Source organism: Galleria mellonella, unplaced genomic scaffold (genome assembly GCF_026898425.1).
Source record: "Galleria mellonella isolate WM207_F2 unplaced genomic scaffold, CSIRO_AGI_GalMel_v1 utg59, whole genome shotgun sequence".
Classification (NCBI taxonomy): Eukaryota; Metazoa; Arthropoda; class Insecta; order Lepidoptera; family Pyralidae; genus Galleria; species Galleria mellonella.
Window position 1 is genome coordinate 866,227 of NW_026442125.1, and position 18,907 is coordinate 885,133.

General features: G+C 33.1%; 1 protein-coding gene across 2 annotated transcripts in view; it reads left to right on the forward strand.

The window, feature by feature from the left end:
• Positions 1-6,024: 6,024 nt before the first annotated feature.
• Positions 6,025-18,907, forward strand: part of LOC113523089 (neuroligin-4, Y-linked-like) — a 73,227-nt gene continuing 60,344 nt past the window's right edge. For both annotated transcript variants that reach the window (XM_026908957.3, XM_031914087.2), the window contains exon 1: positions 6,025-6,270. The gene's annotated coding sequence lies outside the window, so the exon portion shown is untranslated. The remainder of the gene's footprint in view (positions 6,271-18,907) is intronic.

Here is an 18,907-nt window from a genome sequence, read left to right on the forward strand (position 1 = left end):
ACTAAGATACTCTGTTTGGAAATAGGCAATAAACGTCTGTGGGTACAACCCAGAACTTCCAAACTCCAATATTTTCCGAAGAGTTCGGTCCTTGAATTGGTCCGAATGGCAATTGAATCGGGATCACGAATCACTTTACCATGGAGGTCGTATATTAGATAGTAATAGTTTTAGAGAAAATCATTAAGATCGGGTTTTTGAATACGACCCCAATGTTACTCCGTTTATATAACCCGATTTCTCTAGTTCCTGTAGTGACTATCCCGCTCACTTTGCGATCTCTATTTTCTCTTTTTCGTCTTTACCTGTTTTTTTTTTTCATTTAAGAGTTTCCCTTTATTGGTGCAACTAATTCATGCATCTTCCTCCAGCCAGCTCTATCCCAGGCCATATCCTTTACCTGTTACAGCATCTTATTTATTTTGTTGATAAGACTCTAATAATTTTCTAATAATAACTATTTGATATCTAAGAAAATAGCAAATTCTTTTAGTATCTCACTATTTGAAAGTCCTGTTTAAGGGGCATTCAGAAAACTGCCTAAAGAAATTAATGCTCTTAAGTAAAAATACTAGACACTGCAAACTAAAGGAGCATATGGTAAAACTGGGCTTACCCAACAAACGGTTGCAGATTCTGTTAGGATGAGGAAAAAATGCCACCACACCAATTTCATTTATGGTTGCAGCTCACACATGCATAAAAGATATAGCTCATTTGGAAAATATACCTGATGTTCCGAGAGAATAAAGAACATCGCTGTTGAGGACATCATAAATTTTTTGTCAGTAACTGGAATTATCAGCGAATTCTACGAAAAGGAAAGCACAACAGAGCTTAGGGATTGCAATGTTTTTTTGCTAGACAAAGTCCAAGTCAGTCTTCAAAAATAATAATTAGTATCCGGTCCAGTTCCGTTTTAATTTTTCGCCTTTTCGTCTCGAGCAATTTGTATTTGTTGGATAAATATTTTATAACCAGAGGGAGATTTTGTACAAAAGTCGTTTGCTTGAGTACCTCTGCCCCATTCGCGTTTCAATCGTGATGTAGTTGTGTTTGCATGACTGTGTTTCGGTTTGGGTTGAAGGATATGGCAGGAAATTTACAGTGTACAGAGGAATAATACCTTAATCCTCAAGAATGGCAATGGTATCATGAGCGTAATAGTATATTTACTCTGTTATGTTTACATAACGCTTTATTTAATCATATAACACTTTTTTAACGATGTTGATATTATTAATGAATGCCCAAGTACTTTTAAAAAGCAAAACTCTAAAAGATTCACATTAATTTTTAACTGTTCTTCTTTGCTTAAGCTATTTGTATTATATTTCAAACGAAACTGTGGTAAACGGTGTTGGTGGCAAATTTACTCAATGTTTTCTTTGATTAATATTATGTATTATTCTTTATTTTGTCACTATTAGTTTCCGAAATAAATGAAAAAAAAATGTCCATGGTACTACTTATGACTATAGGCGACGGTTACCACTTTCCTTCAGGTAACCATACTATATGGGTGATTTATCAGAAAATCATAGTGGTCTCATATCTTCAGTACCGTAAAATAACACATTCTAACTTAAGTACACAAACATTTAAACAAACCCGTTTACCATTTGGATGAATGCATTTAGATTCACATAACATTATTTAGATTGCCATGGAACAAAATAAATTGCTCATTGTCCGTTAAGGTGACCATGAAAAAACTAATAAAAACCAATGACTCAACTTACGTTTAGGGATACGCCGTGAAATTAACTTTTCGGTTATTTTTTTTAAAGTCTCCAAATTGTCTTAATTTGTAATATATAAATAAATAGACGAATTTTATATACTAGAGATGACTACGGGAACTTAATGGGCGAGGGATGGACAGGAGAGTCCCTCTTAAAACTTTTTTTTATGTGTGTGTGTGTATGCTTGTCTGGCGTTGTATAGGCGGCGATAGTCATTTACCATCAGGTGAGTCGGATGCTCATTTGCCCCTTGTGTTATAAAAAAAAATTCGTAGCTTCAGAAGAAAAAACCTTTTAAATTAAATAAAAAGTTTTTGCCCGATATGGATAGATACATATTTACCGTATGGTTCCGACATAGAATACACGACCCTTTTCTTTCCCGTAGAAGTCGTAAGAGGTGACTAATACGGCTAAGACTAATGCGGCTGATATGGTATATGTACTTATAACGATGAATTGTGTGAACGCTAATTTTAATCTTATAATTCTCAGCCTGCAAGCGATTTGAGATAAAATGGAAATCTCATCGAATAAACGTCACTATTTATAATAGTGTCGAATAGATGTCAATCTATTCGATTCGAATTTGATTTCAACTCAGTTGCGTTAAAAGTCAACTCGCTCTACACAGTCGTATATATAATCGATTTAAATTGTTCGACATCAAATGGTGTAATGACAATATTCATTTGACATCTTTTTGATTTAATTTCGATTCGATTCGAATCCCAATTCGATCACGTTTTTAACACCGTAATAAAGGTGATCGATCTAATCGAATAGATCGCAATAAAATTCGGAATAAATATAATAATATACCTTGTTGAATATAATACGGAACTCTATTATCAATTTCTGAGCTCGCCCTTCGTATATTTTCATTCATAACAATGACCGTTCAAAAGAGAAGTGATTTCATGGAAAAAATGGTAAGGAGAGGAAAAACAAAAGAAAAATTTAATACCGCGGATTCTTTATATATTTTGTGTAAACAAATAAAGGCGATACTAAATCGTGTCCGTGGCAAAAAAAAAATATCACGTTCATATAGATACCCAATGACCCACGTCCAAATTATAAGCGAATAGCGAAAAATTATTTTCCAAAAACGAAAATGGTAGAATAAGATCAGCCAAAAAAAAAAAACTGTTGCACTCTGAAGTCTTTGGTAAAATTAATACTTACTAGTCAGTAGTACTTTTTTAAACTCCATTTCTTGAATTGAATTACATTATGTCATATTTGTTCAGTTATCAACAGAAAACAGCTAAACACAATTGAAAAATATTTTAGAATCGAATCTGGACCCCCACTTATGTGATACAATGCTTTGTATCATATAATTTAAAAATATCCACAAAATAAATTCGACTTCAACTGTAATAACACCACTGAATATATTTTGATAAAAATTCTTTAAGATCAATCTAAAAGTACATCCTTTCAGAAAAAAAAAAACAAATCGGTTTATGACTGATGGAGTTATGAGGTAACAAACATAAAAAAGACTGCTATATGAATATGTGCGTATATTGCAAAAATCTCCTCCTTTTTTAAAGTCGGTTGCAAAATTACCCATATACTCGTACATATAGTACTGTATATAAAATATTAAGTGCCTCGTCACCTCGGAATTGCAATTTAAAATAAAGTTTTCCAATAAAATGGAACCCAATTTATATTCTGTTGAAGCTGTAATTAAAAACAAGTAATTGAATGTTTTAACTTTGCCTCATTTTTATTACGAGCCAGTATAAAAGTTGAATTAAATTAGACTGGAATATTACTACGTGGTGAAGGAGTAAGAACACCAATAATAATAATTAGAAATGCTTATCGATAACCTTGTTGGTACAAATTAACACAAGAAATATTTATTGACAATCTTGGTAGTTCAGGTTAACACAAAAAATACTTATTGACAATCTTGGTAGTTCTTCTTAACACAAGAAATACGTATTGACAATCTTGGTAGTTCTGCTTAACACAAGAAATACGTATTGACAATCTTGGTAGTTCAGGTTAACACAAAAAATACTTATTGACAATCGCGGTAGTTCTGCTTAACACAAGAAATACTTATTGACAATCTTGGTAGTTTTGCTTAACACAAGAAATACGTATTGACAATCTTGGTAGTTCAGGTTAACACAAAAAAAATACTTATTGACAATCTTGGTAGTTCAGCTTAAGACAAGAAATACGTATTGACAATCTTGGTAGTTCAGCTTAACACAAGAAATACTTATTGACAATCTTGGTAGTTTATCTTAACACAAGAAATACTTATTGTCAACATTGGTAGTACAGTTTAACACAAGAAATATTTATTGACAATCTTGTAGATCAGCTTAACACAAGAAATACTTATTGATAACCTTGATGGTACAAATTAACACAAGAAATACTTATTGATAATCTTGGTGATTCAGTTTAACATAAGAAATAGTTACTGATAACCTTGATGGTACAAATTAACACAAGAAATACTTATTGATAATCTTGGTAGTACAGTATAACACAAGAAATATTTATTGACAATCTTGGTAGTTCAGCTTAGCACAAGAAATACCTATTGATAATCTTGGTGATTCAGTTTAACATAAGAAATACTTATTGATAATCTTGATGGTACAAATTAACACAAGAAATACTTATTGATAATCTTGGTGATTCAGTTTAACATAAGAAATACTTACTGATAACCTAGATGGTACAAAAAACTTATTTTTTTTTCTATAATAAGATTAAATAAATAAGCGTAATAAAAAATCTATGTTTAAGCAGGCTTCACATATATTTTAGCACGTTTCTATGACGTTCTCATAGATTTTACCAGAGGGAGACCAAATACAAAATCGCAATACTATCACTGTCCCAAAGAAGGGTGTGTATATTTCTCAGAAACTGTCCTTCAATATTAGTGTACCGCCTTTATTTTATTCACATTTATGTCGCCGGGGAAAATGTATTTTCCATTTGCAAAAATACTGGAATTGTTTTGCCATAATATTGAAACGTAGCAACTGATCCAACTGGCACCGGTCGCCGACAAAAGAATTTTCAAATTGTAATTTTAAATTGATTGTAATTAATTGTAAATCAATTCAGCTTACTGTATTGTAACTTTGCGAGACTGATTCAAACGATAAATTCGTAAAATTAAGAAATAGAATTTTGTTAAGGAAAGAAATACAACAACTTCAGTCGTAACAAAATCAATACGATGGGGGGGGGGGGTTAATGAATCCAATGCAAACAATTATCAAAATTGGTTCTGAGTCGGTGATGTATAAAAATAGAAAATTTCCATTTGCAAAAATAGGAAGTTTTTATATTGAAACGAAATTGATCCAATTATCGGTCGTTGACAACAAATTTTCAAACCATTTTAAATGATTGTATAATTGTAAATCAATTGTTGTAATAAGTTATATATATTTATATATTCACACACATAACATATAGAATTTGTATGTATGTATATAAACAACGTTATGTAACAAAACCAATACGATGGGGGGGGGGGTTAATGAATGTGCAAACAATTATCAAAATTTTCTGATTTTTATGTATAAAATTATATTATGAAAATTTATTTTATAAATAAAATTGTTATTGTAATTAGATATTTAAGCTTAAATCACGAATTCCAGTTTCATCACAAAACTCAATTAGTATATATATATATATATATATATATATATATATATATATATATATATATATATATATATATATATATATATATATATATATATATATATATATATATATATATATATACACACACATATGTATGTATTTTATATATATTTATAATATTTCGGTATGATATTCAATATTATGTCAATTTATATTAATGGGTAAATTTAATTTTTTATATAATTTATTTTCGCCATCATTGCCCTTAAACACTTTCATTTAATAGTTAGCTTGTAAATAATGTCATATGGTATTTAGTTCGCCAAATGTACAAATTTTATTTTATTGTGCAGTGAAGAATAAATAAAAAAACAAAAAATATTACTTTACGGAATCGCTTGAAAATGACTTTGGAAAAATGAAACAGAAGTTATATACGGGATATTTTAAAAAGTAGGAGGTTCACAATTAATTAAAATTCTTGGAAACATAAACAGCGCCATCTTTTGCCTTACATGAACACTATCACATAAGGTCGTCCGCGATACATTTTCCAATATGGCGAGCTTTGGGAAAATGAGGTTTCAACTCCGTAATACTTCTATCGTTTTCAGTTTCAGTCACCGCGCGGCCGTGCACGGGTGCGGACGTGTTCGCGTGCATATGCAATATCGAATTATCAGTGTCGTTGAAATGTATGTACGAGTTTTACGGCATTATCATTAATAGTATTTATGTACATTTGAAAATTACATTTTTGAACTGTTTCCTTTCTAAGTTGTAAACTTTTAATAAGCACATATACAATGAAGTGACGATGAACGTGTTCCGTGCCATTACATTTTGAATGGATATACGATGAGACCCTTGAAAAAAGGTAATTCCGTTTGATCTTTTCGAATGTTTGTTATTTACTAGTTCTTTTTATTGGTGACTCCTCCTGCTTGACCTGATTGCAACTATTGACCTGGATTATACATACCCCAAATCCAACTTCAACCCCAATCATCTCAAATAGTGTGTATGCAATACTCCAAATTTTATGAGGATCGGTATAGCCGTTACGGCGCCAAGAGATTGCGAAACAAATAAACCTATTTTTACATTAATACTGTCAATAAGGAAGTAAAAAGTTTGTAAACTCGACTATAAGAAACATTATTTTACGTCAGAAATTTTGTTTTTTTTTTTTTACAACACAGGGGGCAAACGTGCATGCGGCTCACTTGATGGTAAGTGACTACCGCTGCCCATGATCACCCACAATACCAGCGTCATTGCAGGTGTGCTGCCGGCTTTTTAAAAAAGAATATACTCTTTTCTTGAAGGTTATGTCGTCGTATCGGTTCGGAAATAATTGATAGAATGTTTTGTACCTTTATTTTAAGTAATTAAAAAAAAACCATCTATAGTAATCAATTACTAATTTCCATCAAATAGACCGTTTGTTTGTCATTTCATGTTACATATTGTTGTGAATTTGAGCGTTAACTATGATATTTTGTTTTTAAAAAAAATTTACCAAGCCAGCATTATTCTGAACAACAAAAAAATGTTATATATATATATATATATATATATATATATATATATATATATATATATATATATATATATATATATATATATATATATATATATATATGTATTTATTTATTATATTTATTTATTTATTCATTAGTACAAATATGTGTACATGGCGGACTTGATGCTAAAAACATTTTCTCCCAGTCAATTTAGGGGGTGATAGAATGCTCGACTACGATACTAGCATTAACTGATATTCGCCATGTCGGTCCCGCCACAGAATGGACCACTTTTTTTCTATCCCATAGGTAACTAACTAAGACCTGAATAACTAAGGGCGCTTGTGGTGGAGGGTTGGGCAGCAGCGTCCCTCTTAAAACATCTGTAAAGGCCTCACTACAGTTGCTAATCCGCCTGCCAAGCGTGGCAACTACCGACAAAACTACCCTTATGGAGAAGGATTATGTTCAACAGTGCATAGTTAATGGTTGAAATAATAATAATAATAAAAAATAAGTGATATATGATACATACTAAAATTAATTTACATATACAAATAAATATATATAAATCACAAATATACTGTCACATATATAAGATATACTTTATATATATATATATATATATATATATATATATATATATATATATATATATATATATATATATATATATATATATATTATACTTCATGTATAATGAAGAGTAATAGATTGGATAAAATATAAAAGTAAACACAAACCTTTTTTTTAATAACGGTTTAGCCGGAAACCAATAACTAGATAATTGAATTTCAAAATTTTACACTATTAAATAGCTACTTTTACATTATAAATATTTTGCTAGATCTTCTATGATATCAATATAAATGTTCTTGACAGCATTTTGTTTCACACATATATTTATAGGATATTAAAAATTTATTTGTTTTTATGTGTTGGTATTATTAGATGGTAGCACAGATTTATTTTCTAGTTACATAAATACAACAGTAGTGTCGACTCTCAAATACGTAACGTAGTGATAACTTGCTCTGAATAATATACCAGCAAATAGTAATATCAATCGACTATTCTCATTTTCGTCCTAATCCAATCTGTCTCCACAAAATCGTAAAGATATTTGTTGCAAATTGAATTTAAAAGGGCTCCGTTACGATTGAATAGTCGTAGGACGTTAGCATCCCTGAATATCAATGAAGGAAATTGTGGTGAACCCGTGAAAGGTTCATTTAATTTAAAAATGGAACAATTGTTGTGGGTTCGGATTTTTTTTAATAATGGCTATGGAGACGTCACTACCTATATTGTTATAATGTATATAATAGTTAAATAATTAAAGATTGTGTCCTACGAAAAAAAACCGACTTGATTTATGACAAAACCAGTTCTTTTGGTCTAAAAATTAAAGTACTGAACCGATTTTGATAAAATATATATAAATATATCCTTTTAGACAATAAATAATTATCCAAATCTGGTTAGAAATGACGGAATTATGAGTATATACAAACATAAAATAAATACGGCCTCCTTTTTAAAGTCGATTGAAAATAATAATTACCAGAGGAAGACTTTGTACAAAAGTCGATTGCTTGGGTACCTCTGTCTCATTCGTGTTTCAACCGTGAAGCAGTTGTGTTTGCATGGCTGTGTTTCGGTTTGAAGGGTAGGATATAGCGTGAATTTACTAGGTACAGAGGAATAACACCTGAGTCCTCAGGAATTGCAACGCATAGGGGTATCATGGGCGAAACAGTATATATACTCTGTTATGTCCATGGTACTGCTCATGTCTATAGGCGACGGTTACCACTTTCCATCAGGTGGGCCGTCAGCTTTTTTGCCATTTTAGGTTGTATAAAAAAAAACAAATTGTATATGTTTAATAATTTTGTAATCATTTCATGTATATGGAACAGAATTTTATAAACACATATGTATGTACATAAGATAAAGTCCTACATGTATTTATACGAAAGCAGTAATTCTCAACCAATTTCGAAAAGAAAGTCCTCCATTTGGCGATCTCCACTATGATTTTATTTATTAATATCTACTCTCTTATCGATTTTATATTTTTACACTCTCGTTTTTCAGATTCGTAATAATCTTCCTGAAAAGAATTTACAGAGACTTTAGTATTAATACAAAACAATATTATACACGGAAATATTAAGTCTCTCTCTCTCGTAACACTAAAAAAAATTATGTGACCACATATAGACTGGCATAAGGAACGGTCCTGAGTCACTTGTATTCATTGACTCCCTACAATGCACTTGAGGTCGTCACTTCATGTAGTGTAGTAGTCCTACTCTGTGTTAGCTCGTACGGAGTCGCCACTCAAAAAATTTCTTTCCCATCGGTCGTCGGTTCTTCGAGCTATGTGACCAGCCTATACCACTTGAGCACTTTGGGTCTTTTACGGATATCCTCATTTCAGATTCCGTCACGCAAAGAAACTCTGAGCGTAGCCCTTTCCGAAACCTTTGTCTTCAAACTTTGAGGTATTTTGGATGTGAAGATGTGGCATCGTTTTTCGAACACTACTTAGCTGAGTTGGAGTCATCGTTTGACCTTTTGGTCGAAATTGGACTAACCCAGTCAGATAACTTGTTCTAGGTATACATACTCGTCGACGACTTCGAGCGTAGTGTTCTCAAACATAATCGCTATAGGTGTGACATGGACGTCGGATATGATTTCAGTCTGGTCTATGTAAATAGTATACAATAACTACAGTTGTGCCTAGGATAGGTTTTAAACAAAATCACGCAGGTAAAGCCACTATATAAATTTAGTTATCCAATTTTTACAGCTTGATAGGTAATGCAGCTGTTAATGTATTCACGAGTATATCTCCGTTATCAAATTTGACTTTAAGATTTCTTATAAATAAATAACTAAATATCAACATTAAAACAAAGTTGTTGTTTGCAAATAGAAAACAAGTCCCTTATCCGTTGCTCGAACGAGATTCGATTGTGTCTATTTGTTACTTCCCGTACCCGGTGCCTTTTTCGCTTTTCGCTCTAAGTTTTTGTATTCCCTTTGATGTTCCGAAACGTGGACCTGAAATTTCTAATTAAACACGCTCCTTCAAAACGTGTCCTTTTGTATTTAATTTGAAAATATTTGTTCTTACTGTGCTTAGGAAACGAAATATTGAAATATATATGAGGATGTCTTTGACAAAGATGGGCCCGATTTTGATGTGTCATTTCTCTAAAATCTATCTCTTAACTTAATATTTATTTGTTCTATTTCCTCGTTATTATGTCCTTACAGGATACATACCAATTCGACAACATTGGGGAAGAAGAGATTGTTAGTAATAGGGAGGTTATTACCTATCTCTCTAATTTGCTTTGACGTTTACTACGTGTTATTTACCTTGATCTATTTAGTATATTAATGTACGAGTATTTATGTTTACGTATTATTATTTATATTATATATGTACGTTTATGTATTGTAATCTTATTTTTATATTTAGAATATTTTGCATTTTGTTTGATTCCTTCTATGTATTTACTGTGTCTGACTTGCGCCATCTACCTTTCTCTCTATATTTATCCATTCTTTATGCCAGGTTGTCTGTAAGAGATTGCTTTTAGCGATAAGGCCGCCTTTTGTATATGCACATTCTGTATAAATACTCCTTGTATACATCTCTACTGTGCGCAATAAAGAGTTTATTATTATTATTGTTATCAATATATCCTATCAGGTTGACCCTCACGTAGTTCACGTCCCTCTCTGGATACCATCGTAAATTTGTCACGATGGACTAACTCCCTTGCTTTTTCGTTCTCACCAATCAATCCTCACTGGTACTCCGCAAATGTATACCAATAGCACAGGCAGGGTACCATTCCTTACTTTCCCGTGGGTGATCTAAGAAGCGAATAAGGAACTTAATCGAGGAATGACCAGCAGCTTCTCTTTTTAAACATCACCAAAGCCTGTGGTTGCCAGTCTGCGTGCCAAGCGTGGCAACAATTGGCAAAACCCCCAAAAAGGAGGGGCCTATATAAAGCAGTGGAATATGATAATATGATGACCTCCATCTATTAGAAAATTAGTTCATATTGATCCTTACAATAAATATTTCCTTATGATATCAAATTGAAAATTCAATTATGGAGGTAGGTTAAGAGAAACGAAGCCTCAGAATCGACCCCATTGGCAAAACCTCTTAATATCGGATAGATTGAATATTCTATTTGAGATAATCAATTATATTTCATTATAAGTGAATCTATAATTTCAGTAATCTTGTTAGTTTGAAACTGTTAAAGGTTTTTTTTATGCAACTTAGAATGGCAAACAAGCTGACGGCCACCCTGATGGAAAGTAGTAACCGTCGTCTATAGATATGAGCAGTATCATGGACATAACAAAGTATACTAACCAGAGGGAGACTTTGTACAAAAGTCGAAGCTTGGCTACCTCTGTCCCATTCGTGTTTCAACCGTGAAGCAGTTGTGTTTGCATGGCTGTGTTTCGGTTTGAAGGGTGGGATATAGCGTGAATTTACTGGGTACAGAGGAATAACACCTGAGTCCTCAGGAATGGCAACGCATGGGGGTATCATGGGCGAAACTAAAACGTAAACTAAAAAGTAAATCTAAGTTAACAACCCGCCTGTCAAGCGTGGCAACTACTGACAAAACTTCCCTTATAGGGAAGGCTTATGTGCAGCAATAGTTAACGGCTGTAATAATAATAATATATAATTTACAAGTGCAATAAAGAATATATAAGAAGAAGATTTCACTCTATAAAGGTGTACATAGACATTAAATTAATTATTTCACTTAATTAAAACGACTTCTGAAGCTTTATTTGTTATTAAAATATTACCAAGTGCCAGGGCTCTAAACTTTTTCGTTCCACAACTGTAACTTTATTAATAATGAACAAATATCTGCCGGGCCCCTGACAGTATTGTGTCTACGTTGATATATTACCATGGGGTGCAAGTTTGATTTATTCTCTTACTAAAGCGATATTTTTAATGTCCTCCTTGAAGAAGTAAGTTATTTTTTTAGACGACGCCAACGTGAAATGTAAATTTAAATTTTCAAGATTCATAGCTTCAACGAGTGAGCTGTGTTAAAAAATTTGAACGAATAAAAATGATAAATTTTAAAGATGAAATATCGAAACCGATTGTATATGTAAATTATAAAAATATTTTAATAAATACAATGGAACAAAGTAGATAGTTTTTTTTTAATTTAATTTTTAAATGTATTAATATTATAATTCATATCTGACTAAATTTACTATTTCCTTAAGATGACGTAGATTATATTCACAGTGATCCTCCATTGTACACCTCATATTAAGATAAGTCTCTCTCTCTACCTTGTCATTTAAGAGTTTCCTCTTATCGTGCAAACTTTTAAATGAAAAGAGAGAGAGAGAAAGAGAGAAAGAGAGAGCAGTAAGTTAATATGTCGCTGTGTGTCCCGGCATAAAATAAGCCACCCCTTCCTTTCCAATGGGTATCGTAAGAGACGACTACTAGGGAACCTATGATCGAGGGATGAGCAACAGTGTTCCTCTTAAAACACCTCTAAAAGCCTAACTGCGAAAGGACTAGGAAAGGCCTATATTCATACTCTCATCTTGTTTTCATACACATTTATTACGATTGATATTATTATTTTTCTTAGAGCTCTGTACCTCAAAAGGAAAAAATAGAAAACTTATAAGATCACTCGCATGTCCATACCATTTGTTCCAAAACTAATATATATATATATATATATAATCATAATTTTTAAAATATTTTTTTCTATTAGTAATTCAATAGTATTACTTTGAAACTTGTTTTCAAATAGATTTCCACTACCATTTAATAGTTCAATAACTAACACTCATATATTTTATATCCAATGTTTTCCTGCTTTAACAGAAACTTTTGCAATAATGAACAAATATGGGCTCAACCCCGACAGCACTGTGACCTCCATTTTGATGTATCACCCCCACCCGTGAAGGCGTGGAGCCGATTCATTTAGATAGAACCGTAAATCATTAATTGTAGCAGATTGTAACTGAGGAAATACAGTTATATGTAATATTACATACGCGTTTATTATCTATCCGTTTAAAGCATTATTTCAGTATTTTAAACACATTTTGATGTTTTTCCTTAGATTTTGTGGGGTTTTGCCAATAGTTACAGCGCTTGACAGTCAGCTTGGCAACTGCAATTAGACTTTGGTGATATGGAACACATTTTGATGTTTTTGCTCAGATTTTGTGGGGTTTTGCCAATAGTTGCAGCGCTTGGCAGTCAGCTTGGCAACTGCTTTTAGACTTTGGTTATGTTTTGAGAAGGATGTTGCTGTCCATCCCTCGACCTTTAAATTCGCTTAGTTGTCTTTTACGACACTCACTGGTATGGAAGGGATGGCACACTCTATGCTGAAGCCACATAGCTCTGCTGTCAATACAACCAATCAATCAGCGATCTTTGAATGTTCTTTCAATACAAAAATAGCTTGCCAACCTTATAAATGTCTTTAGATTTTTTGCGGCAGAGCCTTTGTGCTAGGCGCCTACTTTTTATCCCGTCAGTGAAATGTCTAGACTAATATTGTGCGTACCTTTTACAAGATCCAAGTTACATAAACCATGATATAGGTGATGTATTACCTGAATCCCTCCTTTCGGAATTGCAACTTATTTTTCTTGACTTTCCTTTTCGAATATCAATTATATTATACTAACTTTTACTTGCGACTTAATTCGATATACTGGTAGAACAATAATAATTTATCATCATCATCATCATCATCATATCAGCCGTTAACTATTCACTACTGAATATAAACTTGCCCCTATTGGGGAGTTTCGCCAGTAGTTGCCAAGCTTGGCAGGCGGATTGGCAACCGCAGATAGGCTTTGGAGATTTGTTTAGAGAGACGTTTCTACCCACCCCTCTACCAAGAAGCGCCCTTAGTGGCCTCTTTTGAATCACAAATACCAGAGGGAGACTTTGTACAAAAGTCGATTGCTTGGGTACCTCTGTTCCATTCGTGTTTCAACCGTGAAGCAGTTGTGTTTGCATGGCTGTGTTTCGGTCTGAAGGGTGGGATATGGCGTGAATTTACTGGGTACAGAGGAATAACACCTGAGTCCTCAGGAATGGCAACGCATGGGGGGTATCATGAGCGAAACAGTATACTCTGTTATGTCCATGGTACTGCTCATGTCTATAGGCGACGGCTACCACTTTCCATCAGGTGGGCCGTCAGCTTGTTTGCCATTCTAAGTTGCATAAAAAATAAATAAAAAAAAATACTATTTATTGAATTTCATGAAAGTTGACTAAAATATGGGATTCTTAAAAAACTGTTATTAAAAACATTTATTAAATAAAGTCTATTACACACTAAACAATTACTTGGATGAGAAATGTGCATGATGTTAGTCGATCATGCACGAGCTTTTTAATGACTTTGTAATCTTAGACATAGTGCCTCTACATAAATACACATAAAATTAATAGAGATTTAAAAGAGTAACTGTTGAGTTTCTTTTGGACTCTTTTCAATAGATAACAAATTTCCGGATCCCGCATTCATAACAAGTGACGATTTAAAAATGCTTGTAAACAAAAGATGATTTGAATTTGAATTTTAAATTTGATGTATTAAGGTTCTTCACAGTCAGTAATATGCACATGATATGTTTAGTGTGCAGCCGTCCTCTATATTGTGTTTGTTTACCATCAAACTGGCTGTATGCTTATTTGCAACGTTCGTGCTATAGAAATTGTTGCTTGTATCGTTAAGGCGTCAAGAGGTATCATACAAAATCGCTTTTACATTTATAAAATTATTAAGGATTAACTGTATCCTAGATGGATATAAATAAATAAAATTAAGAAAGCCCTTAAAGGGATAAGTCAGCATTTAGGACCCACCCAACGACCCAACTGATGAAAAATGGCAATCGATATGAGCAGTACCATGGGCATAACAGCGTACATGTTTTACCCATGATATCCCCAATGCGTTGCCATTCCTGAGGAGTAAGGTATTATGCGTTTTGCCATATCCCACCCTTCAAACTGAGAGACAGTCATGCAGACACTGCTACTTCACGGTTGAAACATAAATACGACTGAGGTACTCATGCAATCGACTTTTCAAAGACTCCCTCTGGTGACTGGTGATATCTATATTAAAAGTGAATGTACAAATGCATTTAAATAAATAAATAAATATGAAAAACATACAACCTTTTTCTTTCGAATATCGTTGGAAAATATTTCTAAAGTCGAATATTACAAATTTTAAAGAGGTACTAAAAGAAATATGTTGAAATAGGAACAATTGACATTTTATGGTCCCCGCCTGTCCCAAAAGGAGGGGGATTTTATGAGATTCATAAACACAGTATGGTACATTGTATTTTCCATATGATAAGAAAAAATGAAATAAAAATATTAAAGCTCTAGGAAAAACTTTAGTTATTTATTTATTAGGTATTCATGTTGTATATTCTTTGTGTTTATTAAATAAATAAATAATGAAACATATTTTAAATATACAATTAGAACTTAACACGATTTAAAAGCCTTTACAGCTAAATAGTATCTACATACCTACTTCTTTATTGCTGACGTTTCGACGTAGATTGCACCACGGTGTGGTCACAACAAAAATAAATAAATTTAAATTAGTTTTAAAATTAACTAAATGTGAAACAGTTTATTTATTATTCCTTAGCGTTGTAACGGAACAGAATCAAAAAAGCTTTTTACACGCCTTTTGAAGGACTTCATTCTACAGCTTCTTGAAAAAATAGCGTAGCATATTCAAAAGGAAATACCTCTAATAACTTATATAATAACTTAAAACGACTTTCCTTTCATCATCATTTCAGCCATTATCCGTCCACTGCTGGACCTAGGCATTCCCTTCCCCTGTATCCTATCTTACTTATTAGTGATTAATGATAATAATGTATATCTTACTTATTAGTGAGTTTCTAAGAGTGATTTTATAAAGAAAACAACTCGACAAGACTAGTTTCGGAATCAGTTCGTGATCCATAGTTATGAGTGACTGTGACACGAGTGCGTATCTGACTGCGCGTCTCAGCCCTCTGAGCGCGACCTGTAGGAGCTTGCGGTATTGTCATAGATAAGAAATACAACGTTCGAAACTCTTCGGGTATGAACGGCTCGGCTCTGAAGTCTTTCTCTTTGTCTGCCGTGTTATTGCCACTGCGTTGGTAAGCCATCGTATACATCTCACAGTAACAATAAAATATACCAGTCACACGGACAAAGTCAAAAGTAGAAGCAAGTGATAATTTATATGAAAATGAGTTTGTTTGTTTTTTACCACATAGTGCCTTAACAGCTTAATCAATCACTATCGAATTTGACATATACGTACTATATTGCCAAACAGCCTACTAAGCGTAGCAACTACTGCCATAATCCTCCAAGGGAGAGGCTTATCTTCAGCAGTGAACAGTGAAATGATGACTCACTATATGGGATAAAGAAGGATGGGATGAAATATACTACTTATTATCATGGTCAGTAAACATACCCCAATCATGGGGATGAAGTTGCTTGTAAAAGCCAGTTATTCTATAAAACTAATCAATGGAGATAACGTAACGAGACCTGTGGAGCGCGTAATTTCATAAATCCTCTGCTATTACATAGAAATGATTTTTAATGAAAGTGAGCTCTAACTAGATTTCTTTTTAAGCCCCATAATCACGGTAGTAATAAAACCAAGAGAAATCCGGAACATAACAAGCATTCAGGAATTTGAAAGTTGTGCATTCAACTGGATTCTTTTTTAGGGTTCTATACTTAGGAAAAAACTGATCTGTCTGTCTATCAAGAACTTTTTTCTTAGGATCGCGTGGAGGTATCAAGTTGAAATTGAAAATCATGTACTCAGATCTGCGATCTCTTGAAGTTGTGAAAATATCAAGCTTCTAAATCGATGCAATCAAAAGATAGGGCCGTTTATGTTCCATTTATATCGCATATTTTGACATTCGCAGAGAGAATCAAGATCTATAGGGTACTTCCCGTTGATCTAAAATCATGAATATGGCAAGAAGCAATATCATGTAGCACAAGTAAAGGAAAAATCCGAAACCCGTAAATTTGTAGTAAACGGAACGGAGGTCAACGGAAAAGAGATTGTTCTACTCTCAACGGTTGGCCGTACCATGCTAGCTCACTAAGTGCTTTTTCATGCTAAGTTTGAAGAATCTGGGGTTATAGAATGAAAGAAACACGTCACGGGAAAGGCCATTCCATATTGTTACGGAACCGTTCATGTATGAGTCGTCAAACTCATTTGGCGGAGTACTGTCACAGTTTTTATGGAAAGATTTTCTTTCTCTTTTTTATGCAACTTACATTGGCAAACAAGCTGACGGTCCACCTGATGGAAAGTGGTAATCGTCGCCTATAGACATAAGCAGTACCATACCATGGACATTCCTGGGGACACAGGTGTTATTTCTCTGACCCTGTATACTGTTTCGCCTGCAAACACAAATACAAATAATATTTTGATATTAGATATTTTGAAACTTGACTGTCTAAATATATTGTGAGTGTATCGAATGGATGAGTTATTACAAACATTTTTAAAATGGCAGTCATAATGACACATATATATATATATATATATATATATATATATATATATATATATATATATATATATATATATATGTATATATATATATAACCTTAGATACTACTGATTGATAAACTATTGTTCTATAAGAAGGCCGTATGGTCATCAACATCACCAGCCGTTAACTGTCCACTGCTAGACAGGGGCTTCCCCCATAAATAAGGAGTTGCCAATAGTTGTCGTGCTTGACAGGCGGGTTAGCAACCGCAGACAGGCTTTGGTGATGTTTTAAAAGGACTTGATAAATTTCAGTATTTGATATTAATACCAGATTGATATCTCCAAGCGTTTCTGAGAAGAAGGGTCTTGACAGACGGACGGATAGACAACAAAGTGATCCTATAAGGCTTCCATTTTGTCTTTACAGGTACGGACTCATAAAGAACAGGGCGTCACAATACTTAGTCCTTTAATTGTCTCGGAATTCTGATGCCTCATTCCCTTTATATGAATATAAATTATAATGTGAGATTAAATATATTTGTTAGAAATTTACGTATTACATTAACATATATGTACATGTACATACATGTACATGTACATACATGTACAATATCCAAAAGCTGTAAGAGATTAAACAGCGCCAACCATGGCATCCGGAAATTGAGCCGGATTACCGAACTACGGAACATGAGTATATATTAATTCTACCGTTATGAATCCCTTATTACACATCCATATTAGAGTGTACTTGCTAAATAAAATTGGATTGGATATTCATGTGTTATTTTATTTAGAACTAGCGGCCCGCCCGGCGTCACACGGGTGGACATTTTTACATTTTAAAAAGTGGCCATTAAGGCTGCACACGTGACGGAAGCTTAAAAATGGAGTAACTTCTCCCGTTTTCCCAGCATTTCCCTTCACTGCTCTGCTCCTATTGATCGTAGCGTGATAGAAAGTATACTATAACCTGCCCAGGAGTATGAAGAATACTTGTACCAAGTTTCGTTAAAATCCGTCGAGTAGTTGTTTCTATAACGAACATACAGATAGACAGACAGACAAATATTTTACTGATTTTATTTTTGGCATCAGTATCGATCACTAATCACCTCCTGATAGTTATTTTGGAAATATATTTCATGTACAGAATTGACCTCTCTACAGATTTATTATAAGTATAGATATTCTAATAACCTGACCCGTCTTCGCACGAGTAGATAGATAGCATACAAACTGCGACAAAGTTATTCAGACTAATATTGTAAATAAGAAAGTCACTCTGTCTGTTATATTTTCATGCCTAAATCATTGAATTAATTTTAATGTAGACATA